At 40.3% G+C, this 22,784-nt stretch overlaps 1 long non-coding RNA gene across 9 annotated transcripts in view; it reads left to right on the forward strand.

Moving 5' to 3' along the window:
- The window catches only part of LOC123850560 (uncharacterized), a 29,168-nt gene that overhangs the window by 667 nt on the left and 5,717 nt on the right, over positions 1 to 22,784 (forward strand). Inside the window, exons 2-6 of one of the 9 annotated variants that reach the window (XR_010406281.1) lie at positions 4,823 to 4,950; positions 5,597 to 5,692; positions 16,190 to 17,569; positions 20,908 to 21,194; positions 21,647 to 21,795. This is a non-coding gene — a long non-coding RNA (uncharacterized LOC123850560). Of the gene's footprint in view, positions 1 to 4,822; positions 4,951 to 5,596; positions 5,693 to 16,189; positions 17,570 to 20,907; positions 21,796 to 22,784 lie in introns of all 9 variants that reach the window. The other 8 variants (XR_010406282.1, XR_010406279.1, XR_010406283.1 and 5 more) reach the window with 8 other exon arrangements.

Consider the following 22,784-nt stretch of genomic DNA (forward strand, 5'->3'; position numbering starts at 1 on the left):
AGTATTTCAGCGTGTGATCCGTGTAAGAAGTTATCAGTGAGATATTTTACATTCTTTTTTCCTTCACTAACTCTTCAAAATCCAGTGTGTATTTGAACTGTACAGCACATCTCAAGTCACACTCAGCGCACAGACACTTAATGACTGCACAGCTGCCCGCCTGGACAGCACAGCCCCAGAGTGTTCTCTTGGCTGCCCCCTCAATGGGGCTGGGTATAGAGGAGTAACTCAGATGTCCTCTACTGCTGGTGTAAACCCGGCCTTGCCAAGGTTTCTGCCACTTAGGCATTCAGTCATTCCTTTTATTTCGTTCTGGGTTCCACTTAGCAAAGCACTGCCGTGTCTTTTATCTCATTTTGAACTGCAGTGCCTGTAAGGCGGGTAGGATAGGCGATAACGTGATTTCACAGGTGAGGAGCACCCAGTTTTTACCTTAGCTTGCTGCAGGACGGGGCCAGAGTCTCTCATGCTTTCTTCCTCCTCCTCCAGTACTACTTTCCCAAGACTCTGCTCTTATCCCAAAAGGATGACCCAGAAGAATAGGGAAAGATTGGGCTCCTCACAGTCTATTTAGAAGTGAGTTGGGATTTCTTTCTCCTTTCTGAAAGGCTCCCTCAATTCTTACGTAGAGAGTGTATCATCCCCCCTGCCCTGCAGTTTCTCTCCTGAGCCACTTGCCTTCAGGAGGTTGGGCCTCAAACTCCTCACAGATTGCCCGTTTTGGAAGAAGATGGAACTCATAGGACACCCTTCTGCAGTTTTCTCCTCTCCACCCACCATTTGATCATTCATCACACCTTTGAGATCTACTCTGTGCCTCAAACTTCTCTATTATGCCACATGCAAGACCCAGTCCTGGGCATGAAGGGACTTAGGGCCTGTTAGGGGGGAGAGAACAGGACAAGATCTGATTATGCAATGATGAAATAATAAGAAACTGCATGATTAACCTCCCATATCACAAGTTTAAACAGGAAGTACTATGGGGAACAAAAGAAGGAGAAATTTCAGCTGCCTTTGGAGACCTAGAAATGACAGTCAGGCAGTTTCCAGGCTAGAGAAGAGTATGACAAAGGCTCAGGGACAGAAATGAACGGTTTTTTCAAGGACTAGTGAGAAGACAGGCTAGAGGAGAAGGTATGTCAGGGCACAAATCTAGGTTTCTACATAAGTATAAGCCCAGATGGTGTTTACACTCTTTTAAAAAATTATTGTGGCAAAATATATATAACATAGAAGTTACCGTTCTAGCCATTTTTAAGTGTACAGCTCAGTTGCATTAAGCACATTCACATTGTTGCCCAACCATCACCACAATCCATCCCCAGAACTTTTTCATCTTCCCAAACTGAATCTCTGTCCCCATTAAACACTAACTCCACATCTCCCTCCCACCCCCAGCCCCTGGTAACCACCATTTGACTCTCAGTCTCTGTGACCTTGCTCTACTAAGTGGAATCTATAGTATGTGTCCTTTTGTGTCTGGCTTCTTTCGCTCAACATGATGTCCTCAAGGTAGGCGTGTACATGCTTGGCAGTCAGCTTCACTGGACCTTACTGTGTATGCATTAGGAAGCAGGGAAAATAAGTTTAGAATGAAGACTGCCATGTTGCAGGCAGTATTTTAGGGCAAGCCTAGAGGGCATTTGGAGGAGGGAAGACCCAAAGTGACCTGATGTGGTTTTGTGTGTATGTGTGTAGTTTGGGGTTGTTGTTGTTTTTTTGTTTGTTTGTTTGTTTGGTTTGGTTTTTGTTTTGTTTTGTTTAGCTCAGAAGGCTGGCAAAATTACAGCCCTTGTATGACCTAAATGAGCAACTATTAGTGGGCCTCAGGAAGCCCTCCAAGAATCTGTTGTTTTACACGTAAGAAGGGTTTCAAAGATCTAAGTTACAGTACTTTGCCAATGTGTAAAAGGAAAAAAAAAAGCCCCCACTTTTTCTGGGACAGTTAGCTCAAGTAGTCACTCATGGATTCCTGCAGGGTTTCCTGTGGTCCACTAAGGAGGGACAACCTGGTCAGGCCTGGGTGGAGACCTGGAGGAAATGCTTGGTTTTTGGTGCCAGCTAGTTGTTTTCACTGGATGCAAGAAAGCAAGCAGAAGAGAGTTTATCTTTTATTGTATTAGCCACAATAAAGAAGATATTTATTTACTGTGATTTTAGGTCAATTTTAAAATTAAGAAATTTAGGTCAATTTTCGAAGTGGCCAATTTTTTTAAAGATTTTTATTTATTTACACGAGTTGGGGGAGGGGCAGAGGGCGAGAGAATCTTAAGCAGACTCCCTGCTGAGCACAGAGCCCAATGCGGGTCTCCATCTCACGACCCTGAGATCACGACCTGAGCTGAAACCAAGAGTCGGACAGTCAACCGACTGAGCCACCCAGGCGCAAATTTTTCAACATTCCACATTGCATATAAATTCAGATATACAAATCTAATATCAGTGCGACTCTTTTCAAGACCAGGGAAGTGGATTTAGAGCAAAAAATAAATGAATAGATTTCAAGTTTTATCTCCATTCTTGTGTTGGGCATATGAATTGGCACAAGACTTTCAGACATTTTGAGATTTAAATAAAGCTAGTGCTTTCCGTAATTTAGGCTCATTTGTTAAACATGATTTACATACCTGAGACAGTTTGAGAGAGATGCAGCTTAAAGGAATCCGCTCTTTCACGGATTTGAGAATAATCGGTTCAGTTGCATTTTATGGGCCAGTCAGAGCATAAACCGTTTTAGTCTTTGTGGTCCCCATCATGTAAAATTGTGTTGTTTGCATTTAGAATGTGATGTAGGGGCATCAGTCCATCCAGTGCTTCAGCTATCTGAGCCAAGATGTCCGGCCTCTGGCTGCTTCTCAGGGAACTGTCATGTATTTTCATTCTCTTATTTGTAAAAAATTGATTATAGAGTTTAATGATTGCTTTTTTGGCATTTCAAGATCTTTCTGTACTGTTTTTAAAAAATCTTGCTTTTAGTATTTTATCTTTCTAAAAATTACGTGAAAAATTATTACAGTTGACTTTTGAGACTTTAATCCTAATCCTTAAATTTTTTAAACTGGACTTCAGATCACGTTAATGGCTATGGGGCGGGGGAGGACATTTAGGAATCCATCAAACTAATTCCTTTTTAATTTACAGTCAAAAGAAATTGCTTTAACATTATTATAACAACATTAAGAAATACAGAAGTCGTCAGGAAAGCACCCATGATCCCACTGTTCAATATGATCAACTTTCATGTGTCTGTGTTCCCTTTCAGGTTGCTCAGAAATACACACAGGCTCTCATTGACTCTGTCACTTACATGCTAGGTGCTAGGCAAGTTCTAGAACCACTCTGAATGTATTTCTGTTATGAAAGGGTTTAAGAGGTATATACCTCACAGGGTTGTTGGGAAGGTTTCATGGTACCCAGAGCCAGTCCATTCTAGTCCCTGACCCTCCTTTTAAAGGCAGCACTCTTGGTTGTGTCTTTGGAGCAGAGGCCTTCTGCTCCTTCTAGTTGTTGTGACGTGGTTCAGACCATTCCCTCCTACTGTTAGCTCAAAACTCTTCTCTTCCATGATGGTGTCTGGGGTAAGTCCAGCCCACTCTGCCCTTTCACTTGAATAATTGTCCCCAAGGGAGATTCTTTACCTTAAAGCCTCCTATCATTTGGTATACTATTGCTTGCTGGTTTTTTTTAATTAGTAAAAAATATGTTATAGCAACACTAACATATTTCTTCTTGTAGAAGAGAAGAAACTGTTTATAATTCTATTACTCAACAACACTTATCTCATATTTGTGCATTCCCTTCTAATCTTTGTCCATTTGTGTATCTATTTTTGTCATCATATCACCTTTTCCACTTATGCGTGTAATTATGAGGTTCTAGATGTTTTAAATCCTCTAGGAGACAGTGAGGGTGTTTTTAAGATCAGATGGTAATTACCTTTGAACTTGAATGTGTTTGAAAGCAACCACAAAAGCACTGGAAACTTAAATGAGCATAACATACGCATTCAGAGAACAGTGAAAAGGACTGTTTTCCTGGAGTGTGGAGTCTATGTGGGCAGGAGTAGGAGGAGATGAGACCAGACAGGTACATCAGGTCCAGGTTGACAAAGGCCTAGAATATCACCTGAAGGAATGTGGTTTCATCTTAGAAGGAGTGCTTGCAGAGGATTTTTAAAAAGAAGCGTGCTGTGCCTCGGTTTGCATTTCAAATGGCCGCTCTGGTTTAGACGATGGAATGGTAGAACGTGAGGTTAGAGGTGGCAGGAAATCCAGTTATAAGACAGTTGCAGTAATCCAGCAGAAGGTTTGGCAGAGTGGCGATCCCTCTCTGCAAAGCAATAGTAGATGAAGGGACTTAACTGCTGTTATAAGGACTTCCAATGCCATGGGCCAAAGGTGTGAAGTGTCCCATCCAAGTCTCACGCTCCCTTAAAGACCACGTCCTTCATAAATCCACTCTCAGTCATCCATCATCACCACCCCCACCTCTCTTCCTTCTCCTGTTGTTCCAGCAGGCCTTATGCTCTCTAAAATAAAACTAGTCATTTGACTTTGTACTCAGGGCTTTTGTTCTCAAATTGTTTTAATTATTCACTTGACAAGAATTTATTGAGCAGACAGAGAGCTGGGGCTGGAAGGGATTGGAATTGGGAGTCCTCAGCATACACCAAGGGGCAAATCAAGCCAGTTCCTTGCTGCTGAATTTCCCATCTTACCATGCCCAGCATGTAGGGGCTCATTGGAGTCTGCCTGAACGCTTTTCTTTCCTGATTAAACGACTTTCTTCTCAAAAGAGATGTGTCTACTCTTTTTTGTAGTTTCCACGGAGTAAAGCACTCAGACACATACTAGGTACTCAGTAAGCATTGGACTTGGAGCAGAGGAGACCTTCCTGTCCATCTTCCTACAATGCTACCAATTCCAGCCTTCCCCAAGGAGGCTTAGGGTAAGTAGGAATGGTTTGGGTCTTTTAGGAGTCTATGATATTTACAGATGTGCCCTCAGACTTCTGCCAGGAAAGTAGGAGTTAGCTGGACCTTGCTCAGAGGGATGTAGGTAAGGAAGGGACACTGGTGAAATAATAGGACACTGATCTCCCTGGGTAAGGACAGCGTACCTTCTGTGGACCCTGTAGGCTAAAGATGGAGAGCCAGGGCTCAGATTTGTGTTTTCTTGGGAACCAAAAACTGATAGTTTCTGTTTCTTTTTCCTTTTGCAAGCCCAGTTGCAAATGGAGTTGTTGATAAACTTCCTTATGCTGCTTCAGAGACTTTGGTCTCTCTGTCCTCTGATCCTCTAGGTCAGACTCCACTGGAGATGTGACCAGATTTCCATTCTATCTGGGAAGGCAAAGCCAGTTGTTCCTTGCAGTGGAGAATTTCCCACTCCCTCTGCCACACCCATCCTCCTTCCTTTCCTCCAGTCCTTCTTAGAAGTCAGATTGGGCCCTGTGGAGATATTCTTGGTACCCCTCTGTGGGGTGTCCTAGAATACCGTTTCCTCCTGAAGGCCAAGTGATTAGAATGGATCTCTGGGACACCATTGTGTACCCAGCACAAATAGCTAAGTCCCCTTTATTTTTCAAAAATCAGGGATTCCAATTTCCAAACCAGACATGATTTCCCAGTTACAGACAGCAGAGGAACCATGGATGCTGTAAAGAGAAGTGCCATGAGGTTTCTGTCCAGGTGAGTGAGTGAAAGCCAGGTAAGTTGATATCCTTCTGGTCAACAAAAGACTGCATGGCCTTTTTCAGTTCCTAGTAGTGAGAGCAGTTTTATGTTTATTTTGTATCCCCCATGGGAGGTACGCATACCTGATCCATTCACAGAAAGTGAAAACTGACCATTTGGAGGCCCTGGATTGAAATAGAGTTTGCAATTCTAGTTCTGAGAAGAAAAATGAGTATTTTAAGAATTCTAAATGTTGTGTGGTGTTTTTGTTGTCCTCTGCTACCTAGTTAGATTCAGCATTCATAATTATGTGTGAGATGTCCCCAATTGCATTCTCCCTCACAGGACATTTACATTCCAGTCCAAAGAATACCATATTTAATAATGGCAACTTGACCCCCAAGAAAGCAGTGGGAGGAGGGTGACAAAGGAAACTATTTGTTGCATTTTGTGTTTTTTTTAAAAGACATTCATTCAGGGGCGCCTGGGTGGCTCAGTTGGTTAAGCGACTGCCTTCGGCTCAGGTCATGATCCTGGAGTCCCGGGATCGAGTCCCACATCAGGCTCCCTGCTCAGCAGGGAGTCTGCTTCTCCCTCTGACCCTCATGATCTCTCTATCTCATTCTCTCTCTCAAATAAATAAATAAAATCTTTAAAATATATATATTATAAAAAAAAAAAGACATTCATTCATTTGACAAAAGATTTTTTTTACCCAATCAGATTTGCCTATGACAAAGATAATACATTGCTCATTCTAGAAATTAAAAAAAAAAAAGAGACATAAAGAAAAAAACACAAATGTCTTGAAATCCTACCTCCCAGAAACAATCATTATCTACCTTTGTATAAGCATTCTTCTAGTCCCTTTCTTTCTGCACAACTGCATGTGGAGATGTGGCTACTCTGACGTACCTGCTGTGACCCTCTACCTGGTATTTTGCCTTCAATAATGTGTTTTGGACAGCTTTCCATGCAGTACATATACGGGTGTATATGGAAATTCATCCCCTTTAATGATTGCATAGCGTTCCACTTTACCAGCATGTCATAATCTATCTACCCCAATCCACAATTGATAAGGAGGTTGTTTCCAGGTTTTCATTATTCTGTACAACACCAAAATCAAACAAGCTTATACTACATCTTTGTAGACTTGTCAGGCTAGCTCCTATGGATAAATTCCTTGCAGGGGTATTGATGGGACAAATGGTGAAGTTCAAGTCATCTAAAATACATTATTTCCCTGAAACAACTAATACATTATATGTTAATAAATAAATAAAAAGAAAACTGAAAATGTCAGTTCAAATCAAGGGAACAGTTAGATTTTAATGCACTTCAAATTATCTATTACAATTTGAAGGCAGTTACTCAAATTAAGAGGCTATTTGCTTTTTTGTTATATTTCTGTTTATTATGTTATCATTTTATTAGCTTTTAAAATAATTTCCTATTAAAGTTAAATAATGACCCCCAAAATAAAAAATAAATAAAATAAAATACATTATTTCCTTTAAACTTAACAACAGTCCTGGAACATTTTTAACCAAATGCAAAATATAGTTGATTTGGTCTTAAATAACATTTTCTAAATAGTTCTCCAGGCCTGTGAGGAAGATTGATGATGCTGGGATGTGGGCGTTCCCTTTAACTTCCTCATTTTCACCCAAGTCTCTAGTTTCTTGTTTTTAATTCTTCTGGGCCTCCCTGACAGATTTATGACTTTCTCCATTTTAGAACTGAGCTCCTTAGTATTCACTCTTTGTATTTCAGGCCATGTCCAATCAGTATGCAGGTACTGGCAACAAATGATAACAATAGCAAACACTTGTAGAGCATTTACAGTGTGCAGACATGCAGTTATTAGTACTTTTCTATAGCTTAGTTCATCGTACAGATAGCCTTAGGTACCAGTTGCCATCATCCTCATTTCACCGATGAAGAAATGGAGGCCCTAAAAGACTTAAGTAATTTGTCCAAATTCACACAGCAAATATGTGGTTGAGCCAGGAGTAAGACCTGTGCGGTTGGCTCCAGGGGCTTCCAGGTGCATTTAAGGCAGTGCACCTTCCCTTCCCAGTTCACAAAGCTGGTAGACACAGGTGCTCCATGCCCCAGCTAGCCAACTTCCGCGAGCTGCCAATGGTGTCCCCTCCTCCCCCTCCATCTCAGTTGAATTAAGATGTGGCACTTACCTGTGTTCACTTGGTAGGACATATGCCTCTTCTTGTTTGTGAATGAACCCTCCAGGGCTGATATATGATCCTGCTTTCTACATCTCTTTCCCCTCCCTACTGATCAAAGCCGAGTTCAACCCCACTCATTCCAGAACAAAGGTGCCTTCTGGTTCCCTATTCAAGGCAGTGGGCAGTTTTGCATAGGAGCTCAATTCTTTCATGCAGTTCAAACTTCAGGGCTGGAGGAAACTGGGATTTCTCCCCTCCTGGTTTGTAAATAATGTCCCTTGTTGGCAGAGTTTCTTTCTTTCTTTCTTTTTTTTTTTTAAGATTTTATTTATTTATTTGAAAGAGAGAATGAGATAGAGAGAGCATGAGAGGGGGGAGGGTCAGAGGGAGAAGCAGACTCCCTGCTGAGCAGGGAGCCCGATGCGGGACTCGATCCCGGGACTCCAGGATCATGACCTGAGCCGAAGGCAGTTGCTTAACCAACTGAGCCACCCAGGCGCCCGGCAGAGTTTCTTTTAATCATAAAAATATGATGTGTTGGTTGCAGAAAAAGATTTAACAGGCAGAAAAGTATAAAGGAGCGAATAAAATCACTTGTTAGAGAAAAGCACTATTAATGTTTTAGTGTATTTACTTCCATTTTTTATGCACACATGTAAGTATATATGTACTTAGAGTTATATATTAACTACATACAGATTATGGTCATGTACTTGTATATGGATTTTTAAAAATATTTTATTTACTGATTTATTTGAGAGAGAGAGAGAACACAAGTGGGGGGCGGGGAAGGGCAGAGGGAGAGGGAGAAGCACATTCCCCGCTGAGCAGGGAGCCTGCTGTGGGACTCGATCCCAGGACCCTGGGATCATGACCTGAGCCGAAGGCAGACATTTAATTGACTGAGCCACCCAGGCACCCCTACTATACTGACTTTTGTTTAGTTTTATATCATAACCATTTTTACAAATCATTAAAAATTCTTCAAAAGCATGATCTTCGATGACTGAGCATTTCATCATCTAGATATATAATTTAATCATTTCTCTGTTGTGGGAAATTTTAATTTTTCCCTTTTTATAGTGATTACTCACACTGTTATGAGCATCCTTGCATCGAAATGTTTCTCCACAGCTCTGGTGTTTTTTTTTTTTCCTTCTAGAATAACTAGAAAACATGAATTTTCAAGGTACTTGATTTGTGTTATGAATTACTTATCAAAAAGCTTTCCAGTTTACATTCTTGCAGCGGTATATGAGAATGTGTATGTCACCACACCCTGCCAGCATGTACTATAGTTTTTAAAAATCCCTGCCAATTTGAAAAAGGCAAAACAGTTTTAATTTTGAACTTTTTTCAAGTGTTTGTTGGCCATTTCTTATTTTATACCCCTGTTCCTCCAGGTTCCCCTCTTAATGACGGGATCTGGGGAACCATAGACCATTAATCTGAACATCTAGACTGTCTTACTCCTTCTAGTTTCCTCTTTGAAGCGTGCCCTTCTGCTTGCACTCTGGAGCCCATCCTAGTTCCTCCTCCTACTCTTGCCCCCATAATTATTACATCTTCTCTCTCTTCAGTAACTTCATCCTTTCCTCTTGAAGTCATGCCTGCTCTGCCTTCCATCAGAATCAGAACTTCATGCTCACTCCTATTATCTTTTCTAATATGAAGTGTGTCTCCTGAATTTGTGAAAATCCTCTAGTGCGAACTCAGCATGTGACCCCTGCCCCTTAGAGAGATCCCCATTGGCTGGCCCTCACTGTTGTTCTCTTATGCCTCTCTGCCATGTTGGACAGTGCAGATTTTCTTTCTTTCTTTTTCTTTTTTTTTTAAGATTTTATTTATTTATTTGACAGAGAGAGACACAGCGAGAGCGGGAACACAAGCAGGGGGAGTGGGAGAGGGAGAAGCAGGCTTCCCACGGAACAGGGAGCCCGATGCGGGGCTTGATGCCAGGACCCTGGGATCATGACCTGAGCCGAAGGCACATGCTTAACAACTGAGCCACCCAGGCGCCCCCAGTGCAGATTTTCTTAAAAACATTTGTTTTCTCACCATGTGCTACGCTCTTGACAGCTTTGCCTACTACTGGGCCTCTTCCAAATGCTCCTTGGTTCCTTTCCCTTCAGCAACTGTGCCTTTCACATAGCTGCTACTCATTTGGTTTACTTTTTTTTTTTTTAATTTTATTATGTTATGTCAGTCACCATACAATACATCATTTGTTTTTGATGTGTTGATCCACGATCCATTGTTTTCGTATAACACCCAGTGCTCCATGCAGTACGTGCCCTCCTTAATACCCATCACCGGGCTAACCAATCCCCCCTCCCCGCTAAAACTCTGTTTGTTTCTCAGAGTCCATAGTCTCTCATGGTTCATCTCTCCCTCCGATTCCCCCCCCCATTTTTCCCTTCCTTCTCCTAGTGTCCTCCATGCTATTCCTTATGTTCCACAAATAAGTGAAACCATATGATAGTTGACTTTCTCTGCTTGACCTCTTTCACTTAGCATAATCTCCTCCAGTCCCATCCGTGTGGATGTAAAAGTTGGGTATTCATCCTTTCCGATGGCTGAGTAATACTCCATTTGTATATATGGACCACATCTTCTTTATCCATTCATCTGTTGAAGGGCATCTTGGCTCTTTCCACAGTTTGGCTATGGCGGACATTGCTGCTATGAACATTGGGGTGCATATGGCCCTTCTTTTCACTACGTCTGTGTCTTTGGGGTAAATACCCAGGAGTGCAATTGCTGGGTCATAGGGTAGCTCTATTTTTAAGTTTTTGAGGAACCTCCACACTGTTTTCCAAAGTGGCTGTACCCACTTGCATTCCCACCAACAGTGTAAGAGGGTTCCCCTTTCTCCACAACCTCTCCAACATTTGTTGTTTCTTTCCCTGTCCATTTTTGCCATTCTAACTGGTGTAAGGTGGTATCTCAGTGTGGTTTTGATTTGGATTTCCCTGATGGCTAATGATGATGAACATTTTTTCATGTGTCTGTTAGCCATTTGCATGTCTTCTTCAGAGAAGTGTCTTTTCATATCTTCTGCCCACTTTTTGACTTGATTATTTGTTTTTTGGGTGTTGAGTTTGAGAAGTTCTTTATAGATCTTGGATACCAGCCCTTTATCTGTAGTGTCATTTGCAAATATCTTCTCCCATTCTGTGGGTTGCCTCTTTGTTTTGTTGACTGTTTCCTTTGCTGTGCAGAAGCTTTTTATCTTGATGAAGTCCCAAAAGTTCATTTTTGCTTTTGTTTCACTAGCTTTTGGAGATGTATCTTGAAAGAAGTTGCTGTGGCCGATGTCAAAGAGGTTACTGCCTATGTTCTTTTCTAGGATTTTGATGGATTCCTGTCTCACATTGAGGTCTTTCATCCACTTTGAGTTTATCTTTGTGAATGGTGTTAGAGAGTGGTCGAGTTTCATTCTTCTGCATGTGGCTGTCCAATTTTCCCAGCACCATTTATTGAGGAGAATGTATTTTTTCCATTGCATGTTTTTTCCTGCCTTGTCAAAGATTATTTGACCATAGAGTTGAGGGTCCATATCTGGGTTCTCTATTCTTTTACATTGGTCTGTATGTCTGTTTTTGTGCCAGTACCATGCTGTCTTGGTGATTACAGCTTTGTAATAGAGCTTGAAATCAGGCAACGTGATGCCCCCAGCTTTGTTTTTCTTTTTCAACATCTCCTTGGTGATTCGGGTCTTTTCTGATTCCATACAAATTTTAGGATTGTTTGTTCCAGCACTTTGAAAAATGTCATTGGAATTTTGATCGGGATGGCATTGAAGGTCTAGATTGCTCTGGGTAGCATAGACATTTTAACAATGTTTATTCTTCCGATCCATGAGCATGGAATATTTGTCCATCTTTTTGTGTCTTCTTCAATTTCTTTCATGAGTATTTTGTAGTTCCTAGAGTATAGATCCTTTACCTCTTTGGTTAGGTTTATTCCGAGGTATCTTATGGTTTTTGGTGCTATTGTAAATGGAATCGTTTCTCTAATTTCTCTTTCTGCAGTTGCATTGTTAGTGTATAAGAAAGCAACTGATTTCTGTGCATTGATTTTGTATCCTGCCACATTACTGAATTGCTGGATGAGTTCTAGTAATTTGGGGGTGGAGTCTTTTGGGTTTTCCACATAAAGTATCATGTCGCCTGCGAAGAGAGAGAGAGTTTGACTTCTTCTTTGCCAATTTGAATACCTTTTATTTCTTTTTGTTGTCTGATTGCTGTTGCTAGGACTTCTAGTACTATGTTGAACAATAGTGGCGAGAGTGGGCATCCTTGATGTGTTCCTGATCTTAAGGGAAAGGCTCTCAGCTTTTCCCCGTTGAGGATGATATTCGCTGTGGGTTTTTCATAGATAGATTTTATGAACTTGAGGAATGTTCCCTCTATCCCTGTACTCTGGAGAGTTTTAATCAGGAAAGGGTATTGTATTTTGTCAAATGCTTTTTCTTCATCAATTGAGAGGACAACATGGTTCTTCTCTCTCCTCTTATTAATGTGTTCTATCACATTGATTGATTTGCGAATGCTTAACCACCCTTGCATCCCAGGGATAAATCCCACTTGGTCGTGGTGGATGATCCTTTTAATGTATTGTTGGATCCTATTAGCTAGGATTTTGCTGAGGATTTTGGAATCCATATTCATCAGGGATATCGGTCTGAAATTCTCCTTTTTGATGGGGTCTTTGCCTGGTTTGGGGATTAAGGTAACGCTGGCCTCATAGAATGAGTTTGGAAGTTTTCCTTCTGTTTCTATTTTTTGAAACAGTTTCAGTAGAATAGGTATTATTTCTTCTTTGAATGTTTGGTAGAATTCCCCAGGGAATCCATCAGGCCCTGGACTCTTGTTTTTTGGGAGGTTTTTGATCACTGCTTCAATCTCGTTACTGGTTATTGGCCTATTCAGGTTGTCAATTTCTTCCTGTTTCAGTCTTGGCAGCTTATAGGTTTCCCGGAAGGCCTCCATTTCATCCAGATTGCTCAGTTTGTTGGCATATAGTTGTTGATAATAATTTCTAATAATTGTTTCTATTTCCTCGGTGTCAGTCGTGATCTCTCCCCTTTCATTCATAATTTTATTAATTTGGGTCCTTTCTCTTTTCTTTTGGATAAGTCTGGCCAGTGGTTTATCGATCTTATTAATTCTTTCAAAGAACCAACTTCTAGTTTCGTTGATCTGGTCTAATGTGTTTCTGGTTTCTAATTCATTGATTTCTGCTCTAATTTTAATTATTTCTCTTCTAATGCGTGGCTTAGGCGTCATTTGTTGCTTTTTCTCTAGCTCTTTAAGGTGTAGAGTTAGTTGGTGAATTCGGGATTTTTCTATTTTTTTGAATGAGGCTTGGATGGCTATGTATTTCCCCCTTAGGACCGCCTTTGCAGTATCCCATAGGTTTTGGACTGATGTGTTTTCGTTCTCATTGATTTCCATGAATTGTTTAAGTTCTTCTTTGATTTCTTGGTTGACCCAAACATTCTTGAGCAGAGTGGTCTTTAGCTTCCAAATGTTTGAATTTCTGCCAAATTTTTTCTTGTGATTGAGTTCCAGTTTTAAAGCATTATGGTCTGAGAATATGCAGGGAATAATCTCAATCTTTGGTATCGGTTGAGACCTGATTTGTGACCCAGTATATGGTCTATTCTGGAGAAAGTTCCATGTGCACTCAAGAAGAATGAGTATTCTGTTGTTTTAGGGTGGAATGTTCTGTAAATAACTATGAGGTCCATCTGGTCCAGTGTATCATTCAAAGCTCTTGTTTCCTTGTTGATTTTCTGCTTAGATGATCTGTCCATTGCTGAGAGTGGAGTATTGAGGTCTCCTACAATTAACGTATTGTTATCAATATGACTCTTTATTTTGGTTAACAGTTGGCTTAAATAGATGGCTGCTCCTATGTTGGGGGCATAGATATTTACAATTGTTAGATCTTCTTGTTGGATAGACCCTTTAAGAATGATACAGTGTCCTTCCGTGTCTCTTATTACAGACTTTAGTTTAAAATCTAATTTGTCTGATATAAGAATTGCTACCCCAGCTTTCTTTTGAGGTCCGCTGGCATGGAAGATGGCTCTCCATCCCTTCACTTTCAGTCTGGATGTATCTTTAGGTTCAAAATGAGTCTCTTGTAGACAGCATATGGATGGGTCCTGTCTTTTTATCCAATCTGCAACTCTGTGCCGTTTTATGGGAGTGTTTAGGCCATTCACGTTGAGAGTGATTATTGAAAGATATGAATTGTCATCATGTTGCCTGTGAAGACGTTGTTTTTATAGATTGTCCTTGTAAATTTCTGTCGTATATCACTCTTGGGGTCTTTCTCCTTTTATAGAACCCCCCTTAGTATTTCTTGCAGGGCCGGCTTAGTGGTCACATATTCTTTCAGTTTCTGCCGGTCGTGGAAGCTCTGCATCTCTCCATCCATTCTAAATGACAGCCTTGCCGGATAAAGTATTCTTGGCCGCATGTTCTTCTCATTTAGTACCCTGAATATGTCTTGCCAGGCCTTTCTGGCTTGCCAGGTCTCTGTGGATAGGTCTGACGTTATTCTGATATTCCTCCCTCTGTACATAAGGAATCTCTTCCCCCTAACTGCCCTTAAGATGGTTTCCTTGATTCTAAGATTTGTGAGTTTTACTCTTACATGCTGGGGCATTGGTCTGTTCTCCTTGATTTTGGGAAGGGTCCTCTCTGCCTCTAGGACACGAATGCTTGTTTCATTTCCCAGATTAGGGAAGTTCTCAGATATGATTTGCTCAAATACATCTTCTAGTCCTCTCTCTCTCTCTCCACCCCCCCAGCGATCCCAATAATTCTGACATTGGAACATTTCATGGCATCACTTATTTCTCTAATTCTGTGTTCATGGATTTTAAGCTGTTTGTTCCAGGCCTCCTCCTGTTCCTTCTTTTCTATCAGTTTGTCTTATAGATCACTAATTCATTCTTCTGCCTCATTTACCCTAGCTGTTAGAGTATCTAGATTAGATTGGATCTCACTGATAGCATTTTTAAGTTCTGCCATATCAGCTCTCATTTCTGCCCTTAGAGACTCTATGTTCAGCACCAGAGTATTAACACTGGGGACAGAAACTATGAATGAATGGAGATGCTCAGTGGGACCATTGGATATGAGGATTACTGCAGATTAACTTTGAACATCCCTTCCCGCCTTGAGATTTTATTGTAGGAAATGTTGGGGTCCTCCTCTTTGCCTAGGATTGTGCTGCATGCTGTGTGGATAAGACACCATTGCAAATACATCTCTCTCCCCTGTAAATTAGAATGGATTGAGGATTAACATTTGTTGGGGCTTTGAAATTAAAGATGGATTTAAACATAAATGTTGAGTATTAAAAGTATTATTTGAGCCTATATATAAAATACAGTTAGGATTTTTCAGGGCATGATGGTCTCACATATTATGTGTTTGTACTTTTGGTCCCTATAAAAGTCCCACAGTGACTGCTACTTGACATTTCAGAATGTCTAGGCTGGTACAGATGAAATGATATTAACAGTGGGTAGAATTGTGCAATATGGAAAAGTTCGGTAAAGAACAATGAGAACTCTGAAATGAGAGAGAGAGAAAGCCATGGAGCTGGAAGGTTATTTGGGGCCATCCAGTCTATAGCCTTTCAAATGTTTTGAAGTTACATACTGTTTATATATATATATATATGGTACCTGGAAACTTGGAACATGGTAAGGTTTCAAACTAGTCAAAATGAGGGTAACAAATTAGAGATTGGGGATTATAATACAGTTTGTTGTTGTTGTCTTTGTTCCTTATCTAAGTAATAGTCAAGTAGGTGTAGCAACTTTCCCTTGTATTCCAGATTTATTCTTATCAATTTGAATACATAAAACTCAAATTCTACATGTATTTTTTGAAAATTACCTTTTGAATAAATTCGTCTGTGAATCACACACATAAGTTAAGTTCCTCTTTTACTTGATGTCCAAAGCAGTAAGTGTTGGTATCCCAATGTCAATCTAACACCTTTGTCAACTATGGTTCTACTTTTCATTCTGAATTTATGCTTCCCCTTGGCCCTCTGCCAGATTTCAGTTGTCAGAATTCTGCACCCTTCCTGACTTCCTAAAAGCCCAACTCCCAAGCCTAGTTTAAAGGGTTACCTTTTGGTCCCAGACCGTTGGGAGCAGAAAGTCAGGGAAACATATCTGGAGGCTTGGAGTGGGTAGGGCTTGGCAGTGAAATCCAGGTCCTTACCTCCTTCTCTTCAAGTAGGTTTGGGCAGTTATAACGCGTTTTTGTTTTTGTTTTTTTTCCCACAGGGTCTGGGCCTAGACCACTGGCTTGATGCTTTTAGATATCCCTTTCCAGTATCAAGGTTGATCAACTTTCCTGCAGTTATCTGGTTGGCCATTAGCAGAGCTAAGACTAGAAGTAGGATGCATGCTGCCCAAGATGGGATTTCTTCTATCGTACCAGACCAAGAAGCAATTCCTGGAAGGTTCCTGGGACCTCTAGAATAGTAGAGATAGCAGAGCCTGGAAAATGGAAACTTCATAGCCCAATGATTCTGCTCATACACTGGTCAAATTCTATACACAGGGCAACTAAATGAAGTAGACTCAGACTCTGGTCTGAAAGCTCGTGTTCCCAGGAAACTCACTCCCAGAAATAAGTTGGGTGCTGTTAGAAACAGAGGGGGCAGATTTGATGAGACTTGGAAGTCCTGAAAATGTTGAGAAAGGCAAGTCTGAGAAATGCTATATAATACTGCCAGTGTGCCTCTCTTTCTGTCCCCTGGATAGGGCGAGTTGGGAGCAGATACAGTGAGCCTCAAGTTATGGAGAAAGAAATAGAGTTATACAGTGGCCAAGTGGTCTATTTATAGTCAAACCATTAGGACCAGAATAGAAATGAGGCCTCCGGATTCCCAAATTGTGGACACATAACTATACCACTTTATTTCTCTTATACAATTTTACCTGTCTCCTTTTTAAAAATTTAAATTCAATTAGCCAACATATAGTACATCATTAGTTTTTGATATAATGTTCAATGATTCATTAGTTGCATATAATACCCAGTGCTCATCACATCATGTGCCCCCAACTGTCTCCTATCCATAAAGATTTCCTCCCAAGGAAACCAGCAAACTGATCCCATATATTTATATGGTATTAATTAAAATATATATATATATATATATATATATATATATATATATATATATAGTGCAGCAGTTCTCAAACATTTTGGTCTCATGACCCTTTTTGACTCTTAAGGATTATTGAAGCGGTACCTTTGGGTATTATGTATTATATCCATCAATATTTAGTGTATTCAGACTTGATACTAAGACAATTGTATTTATTTATTCAATTAAAATAACCATGTAAGCATAAAAAAACTTCTGAAAAAATCAAAAACCAAAAAATTTAGGGGAAAGAGTGGCATTAATTTACATTTTTGCAAATCTGTCTTTTTTATTAAGTTCACTTAGCCAACATATAGTATATAATTAGTTTTTGATGTAGTGTTCAGTGATTCATTAGTTGCATATAACACCCAGTGCTCCAACAGATGAATGGATAAAGAAGATGTGATTCAAATATACAACAGAATATTACTCAGCCATCAGAAAGGATGAATACCTACCATTTGCATCGACATGGATGGAACTAGAGGGTATTACACTAAGTGAAGTAAGTCAAGCAAATCTCTTTAATATCTGGCTTCATAGAGGACAACTGAGCTCTACTAACTGCTTCTGCATTTAAACTATTGAGATGTGTTATTCTGGTGGATGTACATGAGGAAAATTGGGCCTTATACAGATATACCATTGGAAAAGGGAGAGGCATTTTAATAAACTTAAATTTTTTTAATTAAATTTAAAGAAAACTTAAAAGATAGTAAAGAGATGGAGGACATTAGTGGAAGGAAGGGGGGTAATCAGAGGGAGAGATGAACCATGAGAGACTATGAACTCTGAGAAACAAACTGAAGGTTTTAGAGGGGAGGGGGTGGGGGAATCGGTTAGCCTGGTGATGGGTATTAAAGAGGGCACGTACTGCATGGAGCACTGGGTGTTATATGAAAACAATGAATCGTGGATCACTACATCAAAAACTAATGATGTATGGTGACTAACATAACAATAAAATAAAATAATAAAATATAAAATAAAATAAAAATAAAATAAAATAAAAAATAAAATAAAATAAAAAGATAGTAAAGACTTTCAGGCCAAGATGTTCAAAGAGGAACTATATCTAAATAATAAAACCTGATATTGTGGTCACTTTTCTCTAGAGATGTCCATTAATTCTAGGAGAAGTGGTTGAGCCTTTCAAGATATTGTGGACATTTTCTTTGGAACTATATAAAATTTATATTTTATATAATATAAATTATATTTATATAATTTCTTTAACAGTAGCAAAGTGGAATCTGAAACTTTATTGTTGAAATTTTCACACAATGTTACACTAAATCCATTAGTCTATCTTGCACTTTGTTTCTTATTGAAGTTTAACTGACATAAAATATATTGGGCACACAACAGAGTGTGTTTCAGGCACACAACAGAGTGATTTGACAATTCCATACATTACACAGTGTTCACCATGATGAATGTAGTTACCATTCATCACCATACAACATTATTACAATATTGTGGACTGTATTCCCTATGTCATACTTTTCATCTCCCTGACTTATTTATTTTATACTGGAATTTTGTACCTCTTAGTCCCCTTCACCTATTATGCCCCTCCCCCACCCCTCCCCCTGGCAACCACCAATTTGTTCCCTGTATTGCTCATATTGATCAGTCTGTTTCCGTTTTGTTTATTCATTTTTTTTTTGATTCCACATATAAGTGAAATAATATTGTATTTGCCTTTCTCTGACTTATTTCACTTAGCATTATATCCTCTAGGTTCATCCATGTTGTCATAAACGGCAAGATCTCATTTCTTTTTTTTTTTTTTTTAAGATTTTATTTATTTATTTGAGAGAGAGAATGAGATAGAGAGAGCAGGAGAGGGAGGAGGGTCAGAGGGAGAAGCAGACTCCCTGCTGAGCAGGGAGCCCGATGCGGGACTCGATCCCGGGACTCCAGGATCATGACCTGAGCCGAAGGCAGTCGCTTAACCAACTGAGCCACCCAGGCGCCCCAAGATCTCATTTCTTTATTCCATTACATATGTGTGTGTGTACCATATATATATATATTATATATAATATATATGTATACCATATATATATTTATGTAATACCATATCTTCTTTATCCACTCATCTATCAGTAGACACTTAGGTTGCTCCCATATCTTGGCTATTGTATATAATGTTGCAATGAACATAGGGATGTGTATCTTTTTGAATTGGTGTTCACATTTTCTTTGGTTGAATACCCAGTAATGGAATTACTGGATTATATAGTATTTCTACTTCTTTTGTTTTCTTCTTCCAAGTTTTTATTTAAATGCCAGTTAGCTGGGGCACCTGGGTGGCTAGGTCGTTAAGCGTCGGCCTTCAGCTCAGGTCATGATCCCAGGGTCCTGGCATCAAGGCCCACATCAGGCTCCCTGCTCCACGGGAAGCCTGCTTCTCCCTCTCCCACCCCCCTGCTTGTGTTCCCTCTCTCGCTATATCTCTCTCTGTCAAATAAAAAAATAAAATCTTAAAAAAAATTCCAGTTAGCTAACATACAGTATATTATTAATTTCAAGTGTAGGATTTATTGATTCATCACTTACATACAACACCCAGTGCTCATCTCAACAAGTGCCCTCCTTAATATCCATCAATCATTTAACCCATCCTCCCACCAACCTCCCCTCTCCAGCAACCCTTAGTGTGTTCTCTATAGTTAAGAGAATTAAGTTTTGTGGTTTGCCTCTCTCTTTTTTCCCCCCTATGTTCATCTGTTATGTTTCTTAAATTCCACATATGAATGAAATCATATGGTATGTGTCTTTCTCAGACTAACTTATTTTGCTTAGCATAATACTCTCTAGGTCCAACCACATCATTGCAAATGGCAAGATTTCATTCTTTTTTATGGCTGAATAATATTCCATTATATATATATGTGTGTGTGATATGTATATATGTTATATATATAATATTCCATTATGTGTGTATGTGTGTGTGTGTGGTGACAATTTCTTTATCCATTCATCAGTCGATGGACATTTGGGCTCTTTCCATAATTTGGCTATTGTTGATAATGCTACTATAAATATAGGATGAAGCCCAAAGCCAGCAGAAGCAGGGAAATAATAAAGATTAGAGCAGAAATAAATGATATAGAAAGAAACAAACAAAACCCCCCACAGTAAAATAGATCAATGAAACCAGGAGCTGGTGCTTTGAAAAAATTAATAAAATTGATAAACCCCTAGTCAGACTCATCAAAAAGAAAAGAGAAAGGACCCAAATAAATAAAATCACGAATGAGAGAGGAGAGATCACAACCAGCACCACAGAAATACAAACAGTTGTAAGAGAATATTATGAAAAATTATATGCCAAAAAATTGGGCAATCTGGAAGAAATGGATAAGTTCCTAGAAACATATAAACTACCAAAACTGAAACAGGAAGAACTAGAACACTTGAACAGACCAGCAAAGAAATTCAATCAGTTATAAAAAATGTCCCAACAAATGAAAGTCCAGGACCAGATGGTTTCCCAGGGGAATTCTACCAAACATTTAAAGAGGAGTTAATAATATCCTCCTTACCACAGTGCACATTTACCTTGGTAAATAGACACAGGTTTTTGGGAAAGGCTTGGCTGGGTTTTTCTGACCTCCACCTTAATCAAGGCTCTGGGCCCATGGGCTGACTTAGACCTCGACACTTGGTGGGGGACTAATGTTTTCCACTACGGTTGCTAGCATCAGCTTTCTGCTTTCCAGCTCTCTTTTTTTTTTTTCCTTACGAGAATCAAGTAATACCCCAGCCAGCTGTCCATACATCCAGACCCTAGAATACTACTACCTACTATCTATACTATCTATATTGCCACAGATTCCGGTCAGTCAGATGAGACTGACTCCACCCTGGCCTTGCTGCCCAGTATGGTAATGATGCCCACCTTGCCCCTGGTAGTTTTGTGCCACCATTGGGACCCTGCCTTTTGAGAATCCTGTCATCTCCACTGATTGCCAGTTCCATGCCGTCACCGCTTGCTTCCAACAACGGTTTGCAGAGGAGAGTCAGCACTGAGCTCCTCAAAGATGCCAGTGCCACTTCACCAGCAACATTCCTTATTTGAGTCGTGATTTCTCTGCCCTCCAAAGAAACAGAGGCTGGAGGTAGGACTCTGATCTCACATTATAAGTCATATCTAAAAACCTACTCCCCTGGACCTTCTCGCCGATTCCTCAATTTTCTCTGCCTAGGAAGTTCCAGTATTTCCGTGTCATTTACTGTAGACTGTTTGTTGTCCACGCTTCTATAACATGCACATTATAGGGGCCCTTAAAGGGGCTGGGTTGGCCCCTTTAAGGACATCAAACCCCAAGTCACAGCTCTGTGCTCCCACGTTAGTAAGTTCTCTCCATGCTGACTTATATTCTGTTCCCTGTCTTGTGGGACCAACATTCTCAAAATCCACTGGCACATATATTATCTCGCTTCATGCAAGTACCTATGAGTCGGGTCCTACAGTGTCTTCTGAATGTAAGGCATTTCCCCTCCAAACCAAACTGTATTTTTTTTTTCTTGTGCTGTCATCTTACCTAGTCTTACCTACCCTTGTTATTAGTCCGATAGTAATGGAAGTTAGCAGAGATTAATGTTGAATAAGAGAAGCAACATCTGTTTGGGTGGCTGCCTTAGATGAGGTCTTTGCAGGGTCTCCAGGAACAAGGAAGCTTCTCCAGTAGCAAGAGTTACGGGACTGCTAATGCCCAGGTGAGCTTTCAGGGGATTCTGGGTATTCGGTGTTCTCATGCTCATCACCTTAGTGTGCCTCGGGGTTCCACTTTTTCTTTGTCAGATCCATACGTAAATATGGAGAACTGTAAATTCTGTGCATTCCATCTCCATGCATCTCTGCCAACCAACAATTACGGTCAGGGCCTGATGTTCCACCATCTGCCTTATGACCCCAGGAGAGGAGGTCTCCTTGATCCAGTAGGTTAGGGTGGGTGACAGGTTGGGCTATCCCATCAGACACACACACACCCATGACAGAGAACCAGTTTAGGGCCATCTCTGAGCCACCTTAAGAACTGCTCATGCTGGGAGGTATCTCAGAGTCTACACAGCCGGCCCCCCAAATCCGGCTGCACACCCCAAATGTGATCCTGGTTCAAGTGGAGAAGAGATGCATGTTCTAGGCATGTTGCCCTCTTCAGTGCATGCCTCAGGCATAAATGACACCCCAGGAGGGACCAGGTCCTCTCCCTTCACCCCAAACCAAGAGATACTCACAATCTCACAAGTATGGGAAAATCCAGGGCTCTGGTTTCACATATAGGCAATCAATCCATGATGCCGATAAATATTTCTCACTAAGAATGTGAAGTAGAGCATCACAGTCATCTTAGAAATTAGATTGTCACCTGGGTCCCAAGATTGTCATCTTCTTTCTATGGCACCTGAAATTTATCCTCAGATCAGAGTCTTAAACCACATCTTACTTGCTCTACTGACTCACAATGCTATGGATGGATGGATGGATGGATGGATGGATGGATGGATGGATGGATGGATGAGATAGTGAAGAAAATATTAGAATGGAGAGCCAGATCTGACTATATGAGAAGGCTGAAGTTGAGTGATATATTTGATTCAGAGAGACACAGTGTTTATGGAAGAACTAAAGTGTGTTGTTCCAGTGTACAAGGTCCACGTAGAGCATGGAGATGGTGTGTTTCCAAGTACTTTTCAGGGCCATG

The sequence above is a fragment of the Mirounga angustirostris genome, unplaced genomic scaffold (assembly GCF_029215605.1).
Source record: "Mirounga angustirostris isolate CCGP_5_RB_7025 unplaced genomic scaffold, mMirAng1.0.hap1 SCAF_11, whole genome shotgun sequence".
Classification (NCBI taxonomy): Eukaryota; Metazoa; Chordata; class Mammalia; order Carnivora; family Phocidae; genus Mirounga; species Mirounga angustirostris.